The following is an 11,066-nucleotide window of genomic DNA, read 5'->3' as shown; positions in this document are numbered from 1 at the left end:
TTTCCAAGAATGTTGGTTTTATTAACTAAAAAGAAAACTAAACACACAGAAGATCTAAAATCAAAGCAACCCACGAGGGTGAATTTGTTTGTTTGTTTACATTTATGGCCAAATATGCAACTGTGGCTATTTCATGGCCAGTACAGGTAATAGAATTCGCCTCAAATTAAAAATCTACAATGATATAAATAATTGAATAAATAGATTAAATAAGTTTGGTCACATCAATACATTTTAAAAATTCCAAAAATAGTGTCTTCTTTAAAAAACTGTTGTCTTTTCCTTCTGATAGCAGGGCAAGTTAGAATATGCTTAATTGACAAGAGATGTCCACAAAAATCACAGAGGGGAGGTTCACTTCCAGTTAGCAAAAAAGCATGAGTGAGTCTAGAGTGGCCAATTCTACACCTTGTGTAGACGACTTGATCATGTCTGCATGAGAATGATTGAGTAATCAGCTGTTTCACAGAATTGCATATATCATGCAGCTTATTTCCAGCACAATTATCCCATTCGGCTTGCCATTTATCCATTATGTAGGAAGAAAGTACAGACTTGATGTCAGAGACAGGTATTTCGCACTCAGATATCTCTTCATCCAGGGCTCCTTTAGCAGCATTATCTGCTTTTTCATTGCCAGTCAGGCCCACATGACCAGGGACCCAACAAAAAATAATGTCCAGGTTGAGTTTGGTTAGGTGATCCACTTTCTCAAGTATTCTGGTAATCAGAGGGTGGTCAGTTTTTAAAAATTCTAGTGCCTGAAGACATGACCTAGAGTCTGTGCAAATCAAGGATTGTTGTTGGTTGTGATGTTCAATGTATTCAAGGCTTAAGAGCAGGGCTTGGGCTTCAGCTGTAAAAATAGAGCACATGTTTGGGAGGCGTATTCCACACTGGTAAGAAGAGACTACCATTGCTGAGGACACACTAGTATCAGTCTTAGAGCCATCAGTATAAATTGGAGTATGGAAAGGGAAGCGCTGTCTTACATCAAGGAAGCAACTTTGGTACTGGTTTGGATGCGTGTTTGATTTTTTCTTGTGGCTCAGGTCCTGTACAATTACAGGTTTTTTCAAGGTCCAAGGGGGAATAGTACAGAAGTGGGTAGATGTCAGTCCATCAAGATCAAAATTCAAATCCTCAAAAAAAGGTTTAATTCTTAACCCAAAAGGTCTGATAGACCTGGGTCTAGCCTCATAAAAGTTCAAACATCGTGGTTGGAAGACAGTGGAGTATGCAGGGTTAAGACTATCCCCCCTGATTTTGACTGCATATCGCAAAGCAAGTTTCAAGCGTCTTAGTTGAAGGGATGGTTCTCTTGCTTCCACATAGAGACTCTGCACTGGTGAGGTTCTAAAGGCTCCTAGGACCAGTCTTAGACCTTGGTGATGAACAGTATCCAACATCTGAATATAAGATTTTCTTGCTGATCCATAGACAATACAGCCATAGTCCAGACGGGATCTCACAAGTGCTCTGTACAGGCGCAACAGTACAGTCCACTCTGCCCCCCACTTGGTCTTTGCCAGTACTTTTAAAATGTCCAATGTTTTAAAGCATCGCTTCTTAAGATTCTTCATGTGTGAGATAAAAGATAGTTTATTATCAAGGGTAAGACCAAGGAATTTAAACTCTTTCACAACTTGAATTGCTGCGCCATCCATGTACAGCAGTGGCTCATGATGTAAAGTTCGCAGTTGGCAAAAATGGGTGCAAACTGTTTTGGACTTGGAAAACTTGAAGCCATTTTCAACGGACCAAGTGCTGATCCTATTTATGCATAGTTGGAGTTGTCTTTCAATTGTGCTCATATATTTCCCTCTATAACAAATACAGATGTCATCAACATAAAGGCTGCAAAAAAGGTTTGGGTTGATTTCCTTTGCAATGCTGTTGATTTTGACACTGAATAGGGTCACCGAGAGGATACTTCCTTGAGGCACTCCTTGTTCTTGCAAGTGTGGTGTTGAAAACGTTGTGCCCAGTTGAACTTGAAAAAATCTATTGGACAAAAAATTGAAGATAAAAATGGGCAGATGTCCTCTGAACCCCATGTAGTGCAAATCCTTTAAAATACCATATTTCCAGGTGGTATCATACGCCTTTTCCAGGTCAAAAAATACTGCTATTACGTGATCTTTCTTGATGAATCCGTCTCTTATATAGGCCTCCAGTCTAATGAGATGGTCCATTGTGCTCCTTCCTTGCCTGAAGCCACATTGGTAAGTACTTAAATGTCCTTCTGATTCAAGCATCCACACAAGTCTTTTATTGACCATTCTTTCCATAGTTTTGCACAGGCAGCTGGTTAAGGCGATTGGGCGATAGTTGGTGGGATCAGTATGATCTTTACCAGGCTTAGGGATGGGAATGATAAACGCTTTTTTCCAGGATTTAGGTACCTTTCCTGATTTCCAAATCATATTAAATAGCGCCAGGAGATGAGACAGCACACTGGATGGTAGGTGTTTTAGGAATTGATAGTGGATCATGTCAGGGCCCACTGCAGTATCGTGGGAGTTTCTAATAGCGCAGAGCAGTTCATCCACTGAAAAAGGCTGGTTGTATGGTTCCAAGTTATCTGATAGGAAGTTCAGGGCCTTCGCTTCCTCTTTTCTACGCAAGGCTTGAAATTCAGGATGACCGTTTTCCACTGAGGAGTTTTTTTCAAATGTCTCTGCAAGTTTCTCAGCTATATCTTGCTTAGATGTCAAAAGACCTTGAGGGCACTTTAGGTGCTGAACTCTTGCAGTACCACCTTTAGCCTTCATCTTTCTGATAAAATTCCAGACCTTTTTAGACGATGCATCCCTCGTAAGACTTGAGACATATTCTCTCCAGCTTTGTGCTTTTGCGCTAGTAATAGTCCTTCGAGCTTGGGCTCGTGAAATTTTTAGACTGGTAAGATTTGCATTTGTTGGATGCTTATTGAACGCCCTCTCTGCCTTTTTCCGGGCATCAATGGCCTTTTTACAGTCATCGTTAAACCATGGATTTGATCTGTGGTGGGGCTTCCCTGAAGTTTTTGGGACAGCTTTCTCTGCAATGGAGAGCAAAGTTTCAGTAAAATGATCAACAGTATTGTCAAGATCTTGAGGTACGTGACCCAGTTGGATTTCACAGAGGTACTGAAAGAGACTCCAGTTAGCTTTTCGAAGTTGCCATCTTGGGGGTCTAAACTGTGTGTCTGGTTCTGTAGATGACATTATCAGGGGGAAATGGTCACTACCACACAGGTCATCCAGTGGTCGCCAAGAAAAATCAAGCAAAAGGTTAGGGTCACATATGGATAAATCAATAGCTGAGTATGTTCCATGGCCTGGATGCAAGTAGGTAAAAGATCCATCATTCCACAGGCATAAGTCCGTCTTAGTGATAAAGTCCTCTATAATCTTGCCTTTAGCATTTGAGCAGCTTCCTCCCCACGCAGGGTTATGAGCATTAAAATCTCCTAAAAACACATATGGGGGAGGCAATTGTGCTATTAAGTTGTCCAGGTCCTGCATAGTTACTGTAGAGTCAGGCGGAAAGTAGACAGAGCACAAGGTAATGACTTTATGAAGAGTTAGTCGGACTGCCACCACTTGTAAATGGGTAGTGACAACAAGGTGACTATGGATTATGTCATTGCGTACTAAAACAGCCGCTCCACCAGAAGGTCGCTGAGCATGAGGGCCATACGCATTAAACATTGAGTAATTCTTCAAAGACAAATTAATACTTGGAGACAGGTAGGTCTCTTGAAGGCAAAAGGCAAGAGGATTAAAAAGAGCAGTTAATTGCTGTAGTTCAGAAAAATTGGCTCTAAAACCACGACAGTTCCACTGAACAATATGGCTACCTATGGTCATGTGGGCAAGACTGGAACAGGGCCTTTACTCCTACTTTTGGGGGAGGAGCTTCGGCTACGATGGGTTGAGGGTTCCTTCATTTCCACATCCATAGGATTTCCATTCTTATTTCCTTGACTACCTTTAGATTGAGAGGGAGTATTAGTTGATTTCTTTTTCTCTTTGTCTTTATCTTTCTCCTTGGGCGGTTGGAATGGTTCACCCATAGCTGGAGTTTGACTGGCAGAAGACTGGGAGGTTGATTTGTGCTTACTGGAAGTTGATGGGGTTTTACTTCCACTGATCAGTTGTGGTTTATCTTTGTTCATCCAAGTGAAATCAGTTTGACAGTCAATTGTCTTTGTAGGGGGTTTAACAACAGAGGCAAAAGAATGCTGGAAGTTATACGCAGGAACTCCTTCCACCTGTTTTCTTGCTTGTGGATAACTTATCTTCTTTGTGACCCGTATTCTCTGAATTTCTTTTTCTTTAATCCAAACAGGACAGTCTTTTGATGAGGCTGGGTGGTCCCCATTGCAGTTGCAGCATTTGGGCGGTCTTGTGCAGATCAGTTGGTGCCCATCCTCACCACAGGTACAGCAAACTGGTTTGTTTTTACAACTTGCAGAGCCATGGCCAAACTTCTGGCAGGTAAAGCATCTCAAAGGGTTAGGGATGTATGTGTCCACTCTCACACTTAAGTATCCAATGAGGATTCTGTCGGGTTGGTCATGTAAATTGAAAGTAAGGATATAAGTACCAGTTTTAATGATTTTATCATCCCTTTTCAGTGTTATCCTCTTCACATGAGTAACTCCTTGATCTTTTAGTTCTGTGACAATTTCATCTTCTTCCATATCATGGAGATCTCTTGTGCGTATTACGCCTTTGCAACTGTTAAGGTGTGGATGAGGGAAGGTCCGTACTGGAACACCCCCTAAACTGTCACAGCGCAATAAATTATCAGCATGGGACTTTTTAGAGCATTCAACCAAAATCTGACCAGAGTGCAATTTTTTAACATCTTTGACTGTCCCTGCTATACCTGAAATACCTTTCTGGATTGCAAAAGGGGACAATTTAGTGAGGGGCATGTCTGGCGTTGCAGTTTCCATAAGTATAAATTTAGGCCAGTTTCTTGTCTTGGGGGGGTAAATAAATGCCAAGTCAGAAGCGTCATCCGAGTCATGATCCATAAATCTTTTCTTGTGGGGTAGATTAGTAGCCATATTAGTGTTGATACATGATTCATCATCTCTGCTCCTCACCCTCCTTGGAGCCCAACTAGGGGATGCACAGCGCTGCGGTACTCCACCAGATATGCATCAAGGATACAGGGATGGTATACTCGAGCAAGCTAAACAAAAATGCTCATTTCACTCGATTGACCCTCTGCCAAAGTCTTCAGGAAAAAATAAAAGCATGGTCCCAAAAAATATTCCAGAGAACTTTGACTAGCCGATTGATTGGATCGGGCCCGTCCAACCTCCCGTCTAGATGAAGTAGGAGCCAAAGCACTGTGTTGGGCGTGTGGAAGTCGCAACCAACCACATCCCTCAAATGCCAGGCATTCTTCCTCCACCGTCACGGGTCGCAACTTACGGCAAAAAAGTCGCCCCATTTGTCGCCTCTTACGAACAGCAAGGGGGTGCTAGGGACCTATTCTACCCCGGGTCCCCACGGGGGCCCACGAGGGGAAAAACACTGACATAACCGAACACAGAAAACTTAAATAACTCACAACACAGGTTTCACGAATCAGGCAGTAGACAGTGAGGCAAGGTGACAAGACAGAGCTTGACTAATGGTGCAGCACAGGACAAGAGAAACACAGGGCTTAAATACACAGGGTCAATAACAGAGGCACACGATAGGGCAGGAGACAACAGGGTGCAGGTGGGACACACAACGAGGGAACAAGCAGACAATGAACAACATCCGGGACAAAGGGCTGGCAGACTAACGAGGGGGGTTAACAAGAACAGGTGATGACAATGACACATAACAAGGGACAAACAGACAACAGGATATCAATGGGGCAAATTATATCAACTTGTATTTCTTTTGTATGTCGTGAAGGAGACGGCCAAAGGGGCCATCTCTGTGTTTACGGCCGAGCCATTCAGTCCACTCAATTAGGGAAAGATGGTCGGCCAGCAAACGTTCGGTCTGATTGCCCCTTTGCCTCCAGACATGCTCTTTCACACTTCGCCAGGCTCTTTCCACATGCTGTGTGTGAGCACCTGTGGTGAGGTCAACAAACCACCTGGAATGGTTGACCGTGGTGTGATTATACCCCAGGTCTCTCAATGACCTGTAGGCCCTCTACTGATCGCTAATTATGTCCGATCCCATTTTAACGTGATGGACAATCAGGGGAACCAGGTCCTGACGTCTCCGTCTCTCCACCAGTCGCAAAACTGGCTTGCCTCTCTTGCCACTGCGCTTCACAGCCAGCATGCCGAAGACCCAGGTCTTCCTCCTCCAGGTGGCTCCAATTCTTCCTCTTCCATACTGTTGTGACAATGACCAAAAAAAAGAAAAAGAAATGGTTTATAGGGCAGGATGTCCAACTCAGAGCCAAACTAAGACGTTATACAATGTTTTTTTCATTATTATTTGGGGGTGTAGGGGGTATTTCGGTAGCACAGTATGACAGAAGAAAGATGGAGGCGGAGCAGGAAATGATCTCGGTGCGGAATGGATCATTGATCTTCTGGGTACCAGTCAATGCCCTAACTTTTTGGGCAAAGATTGCAATGATCTGTTCATTTAGTTGAAAATATTTAAGGTAACTGCTATTGCAACTGCTCAATAACATGTACACTGCACAACAAAGTATAGACAAGAATATTTTTTAGGATCTGGACTTTTTGTCATGTTTTGGAGTCTGTGTTTCCCCATGTGTGTTCTATCTGGTCTGTTTGTTTTGTTTGTTTCTTTGTTGGCATTTTTGTCATGTCTGTTTCTCTGTCCATGTGCCCTTATGCACCAGTCTTTTGTAGGCCCTAACAGGGAGTTCACACACAAAGGCTTTGATTAACACTGTTAGTGTTAACAGGCTACTGTTAAATAGTGTTAATAGCTGAGCTGAAATCAATGAATAAGACACAAGCATAGGTGAACTCACAGTCAAGGTGTTGTAGAATGCGGCAAATTGAGACAGCATCATCCACTCCCCTATTTGCATGTCTAGTGTCATATGTGACAAGAACCTACAGACTAAGCATGTAGTTACATTTGCACAGTTGAAAATGTAGCTGATAATAGCAGCAAATTCATTAGCAGTCCTTAAGTGGCTGTTCTGACACTGTAGCAGTCTACGTACATCATGATCTGAGATGAAGAAGTGGGATTGCGTCTGCCCCACACACAGTAGGTGAGGGAGGACATTTGTCTGGAGAGTGTTGCCATCAAAGAAGTAGAAAAAGTCATTAAGCTGCTCTGGTAGAGAATGGTCACGGCCCAGGATGTGATGCTTCAATTACATTTCATGATGTCCTTCAGGCCATGCCAGCCCCCCTTTGTTTTCTTGTAGTTAATTTTCAAGTTTGTTTCAGTAGTTGGCTTTTGCCTTGTTTATTGCTTTCCGTAGTCTGTATTTCACAAGTTTACTTCGCTCTCTATCCCCACAAGTATGCAAATCGCATTGTAGGCCACAGTAACTGATTCCCAGGAAGCACGCACAGTCGGCCCAATTTTGGCTGAATGTCGGCACTGTCGGCTGAGTGTCGGCTCGGCTGGAACACTGGTTACCGTGACTCAGCCAACACTTCATATAACACTGAAAATAACTCTGTCACTTCATGCAGTAACTGAGCCAACACTCGGACGACACTGAAAATAACTGTCGGCATACGGTAATGGGGCCATTATTGGGCCACGGACAAAGCCAGAATTGGGCCAACTGGGGGCCAGATAACATTTGCTACCTGGGTTGTAGCCTACCTAGGGATCATGTGTGGAAATCTGGCCCTCTTGTTGAGAATGTTTCTCATCATTTGAAAGAAATATGTGCACCAGTAGCCAGCAAATCTCATTTTGCAGGGCTCTGGCAGTGCTTTAACTGTGTCACCTGGCAGAAAGACAGGTTGCGATCTTGATGCTCGATTGTAAAACCCAACAATGACCCTTGACACATTAAGGCCCGTGTGAACCAAGTGCAAACTACGCGACCTGAGCGGCGGAAGTCCTTATTTCTCTATGGAGGGAAGGCGAATAAAGCTACCAGAGCTTGTTTATTATTACATGTTATAGAAGCCCCATAATGCACACCGTACCTTCAGTGGCCAATTGTAATAGTCACTGAATAGTTAACTACCATAGTCCTACACCGCTATGACACAACACAGGGCATTTGTGGTTGCCAAATCTATCATGGAAGGGTTTTTCCTGGCTTGACCAGCTGTCTATCAATCACTTAGGTGTAACTCACACACCTTTCTCTTGTGGCGAAAATGACTCTCGTCGATCACTACAAATTGTCGCCGTCCACCAATCTCTTGGCCACTCTCCGCCCTCATCCTTTCCACGGCTCTTCTGCAGACCTTTCTCATTTTGCGTGCCATCTTTGACAGCGTGGCACTACTGGCACAAATGTTGTCTGCCATCATGTCCACCTGACGGAGCCTTAAGCCTTGCGCAAATCTGTAGTGAACACATGAGGAGTTAATCATTTTCTTCAAAGTACCATCTATAATTTCAAAGGCCAAAGGAGGCCGGCACACTTTGAGACTTTTTTTTGCTGAAAGAAGCAGCTATGGCAGAACACAACACTTTTTGTTATTGTGTGGGTGTGTGTGGTTGACATGCATGTTTATTTTGGTGAAATGCAGCTTCCCAATGATGATGATATTCATGCTACCCCATAGCACATCAGTCCCACTACCATTCTTTTCTGTAAGCATGGGACTCTTTTCTCATCTCACTGGGTTATCACCACACCTTACCTTGGTGTCATCAGACCTACATTAATATTGAGGTCCCCAGGGCAAAATATTTACAGGGGCCCCCCATACAGTGCCTGCTAAGATCACAGTATGGCGCCCACAAAGCAAATCCCTGCTTGCCCGCCCCTGTACAGACAATTGATCCTGCAATCCATAGTCTGTTTGTCTCAGAGGCCATGATTTGCTCAACAGGTGTAGTATTACACTTTGTCGATGACATATAAAGTCCAACTGACAAGCTGGGGCTAGACCATGTAAAATCTTATACACTAAACATAGGCCTAAGCTTAAAAACTCTCTAAACTTTTCGAAACCCAATAAATTATGTTTCTCTAAAATATTGCAGTGGTGGTGAAATGTTTTTTGTGAAGAATGTTTAAAGCTTGTTTATATTGTGATATTAATGGACTTATGGTAGATTCAATGACCTGCCCCCAACAGGTGATGCTATATGAGATGTGTGAAAAGATGAGACCATGCATTGTTTTGCATGTTTTTCAGTAGATGTGATAAATGAAATCCTGATATCCTTGATAATGGTATTGTCCTGCCCATGTGTTATAAACATAATGAATTTGCTCACATGAGGGTGTTATGTATATTTTACCTGTATATGAACTGCATCCATTGGAACAGCGACAGTTTGGAGCCGCTGAAGATGGATTTGGTCCTTATTGACTTCACTACCTTGTTCCGTCTGTGTGCAGCTTGTTGGCATGTCCTTAGTAAAACAGAGTTAAAGTTAATGTTTGATTGTTGAAAATATTAAGCATACTCAATTAAAAAGGCATTTTGCATAAATCAGTTGAGTTTACATACAGAGGCTTACATTTGGAAGGAGGATTATAAAAAACAAAGTCATTCAACTGAATGCCTCATATAGGCCTACTTTGTTCCCTGAACAGATCATAGGTTAGGGATCCATCTAGTACATGATATCATATTCCTAGTAATGACTGCAAAAAAAAAAAAAATAGCTCAAGGAAACATTAAGCTTACCAGCTGTAGTGGTCCTTGCCTCGCTTCTTTGATAACTTCATCTCTCTGTGGCAGAGGCGACATTTCATTTTTTTTGCCAAGAGGTTTTTTTTTTGCAGGAATTTGATCAGTTTTAAAGTTTTCCTTTGTGAAGTGCCTTCGAAAATTAGCTTTCTCACTTCGTTTAGTAGTGTCATCTTGGTGAGTGGTGACTTGCTTCAGTCTTTTCCCTCTCTTTCCCTGTTTTTTTTTTTTTTATTATTGTTTTACAGGCCTACCTCCCCCTACTGGTGGGGGGTTGTGTAAAAAAAGAAAAAAAAGTACCAACCACTCCTCCCCTCCCAAACAAAGTTTTTCAACTCAGAAAACATTTTTTTTTTTTTTTTTTTGCAATATTTTTCACAGTTGGCCCAATAATGGCCCAGTTAGGCCTACCTAGTTAGGCCCAGTGTTACAGTTACAGCAATTTTGACCGTTATTTTCGTTGTCGGCCCAGTCATGATAGCCAGTGTTTCAGCCGAGCGTCAGCTCAGCCGACAGATAGCTTTCAATTTAATTGCTGGACAAAGATTTGAAACTCGATGATAATCAGGCAAGTAAAAACAGTTTAATCAGTTTACGTCATCACGTCGGTTGCGTCAGTGCAAGCGATTTTGACGCTAGAGCAGCCTAGCAGCCGGGCGGACAGGGGGCAGTGTTCAGAACGTTCGAGGCTGCTGTGTCCCGAATTTCGCGCCAGTCAAGACAGCTGGGAGGACAGTTTGACAGGCGGAATAGAGGTGCACTTCTTCCCACTAGCCTACATGGGATATCGGCCAAAGTAATTTATTATGTATTACAATTGTGAACGGTCTAGTTTTGAGCTGTTTGGTAATTGAAAACAAACGGCAGGAAGAGCATTTCGTAGCTTGACTACATGACTGTCGTATCATATCACTTTGGCAGATTAGCGTTGTAGCCACTAGCCAGCACTTAAACTGCGTCCTGTTGTGTCGTTCTTATTATTCGTATTATATTTAGTTTGTTCTATGCGCAGCCCTTTGGTTGTTGTAAGCATATGGTATGATCTCCCTTCACAGAGATTATTTTAAGGTCTATGTGAAAAAAACACATCAGGCCACTGTAAGGGCGACTTCAAAGTGGCTGCGTGCAAACTAGTTGAATTGTTCAAAGTTTTGTAGACACCAACTCACACTACGTAGAAAGTACACATACAGGCATACAAATAATGAATAAAACGATCTTAACACGTAATGGCACTAAGGCAGGAAATCATCAGGTTTACAACATTCAACCCAAACTGGTG

At 42.7% G+C, this 11,066-nt stretch overlaps 1 pseudogene; it reads right to left on the bottom strand.

The window, feature by feature from the left end:
- Positions 1 to 5,710: 5,710 nt before the first annotated feature.
- LOC134455307 (uncharacterized) lies at positions 5,711 to 9,957 on the bottom strand (annotated as a pseudogene).
- Between the last annotated feature and the right edge of the window lie 1,109 nt (positions 9,958 to 11,066).

The sequence above is a fragment of the Engraulis encrasicolus genome, chromosome 9 (genome assembly GCF_034702125.1).
Source record: "Engraulis encrasicolus isolate BLACKSEA-1 chromosome 9, IST_EnEncr_1.0, whole genome shotgun sequence".
Lineage (NCBI taxonomy): Eukaryota > Metazoa > Chordata > Actinopteri > Clupeiformes > Engraulidae > Engraulis > Engraulis encrasicolus.
This window is presented reverse-complemented; position numbering and strand designations above follow the sequence as displayed.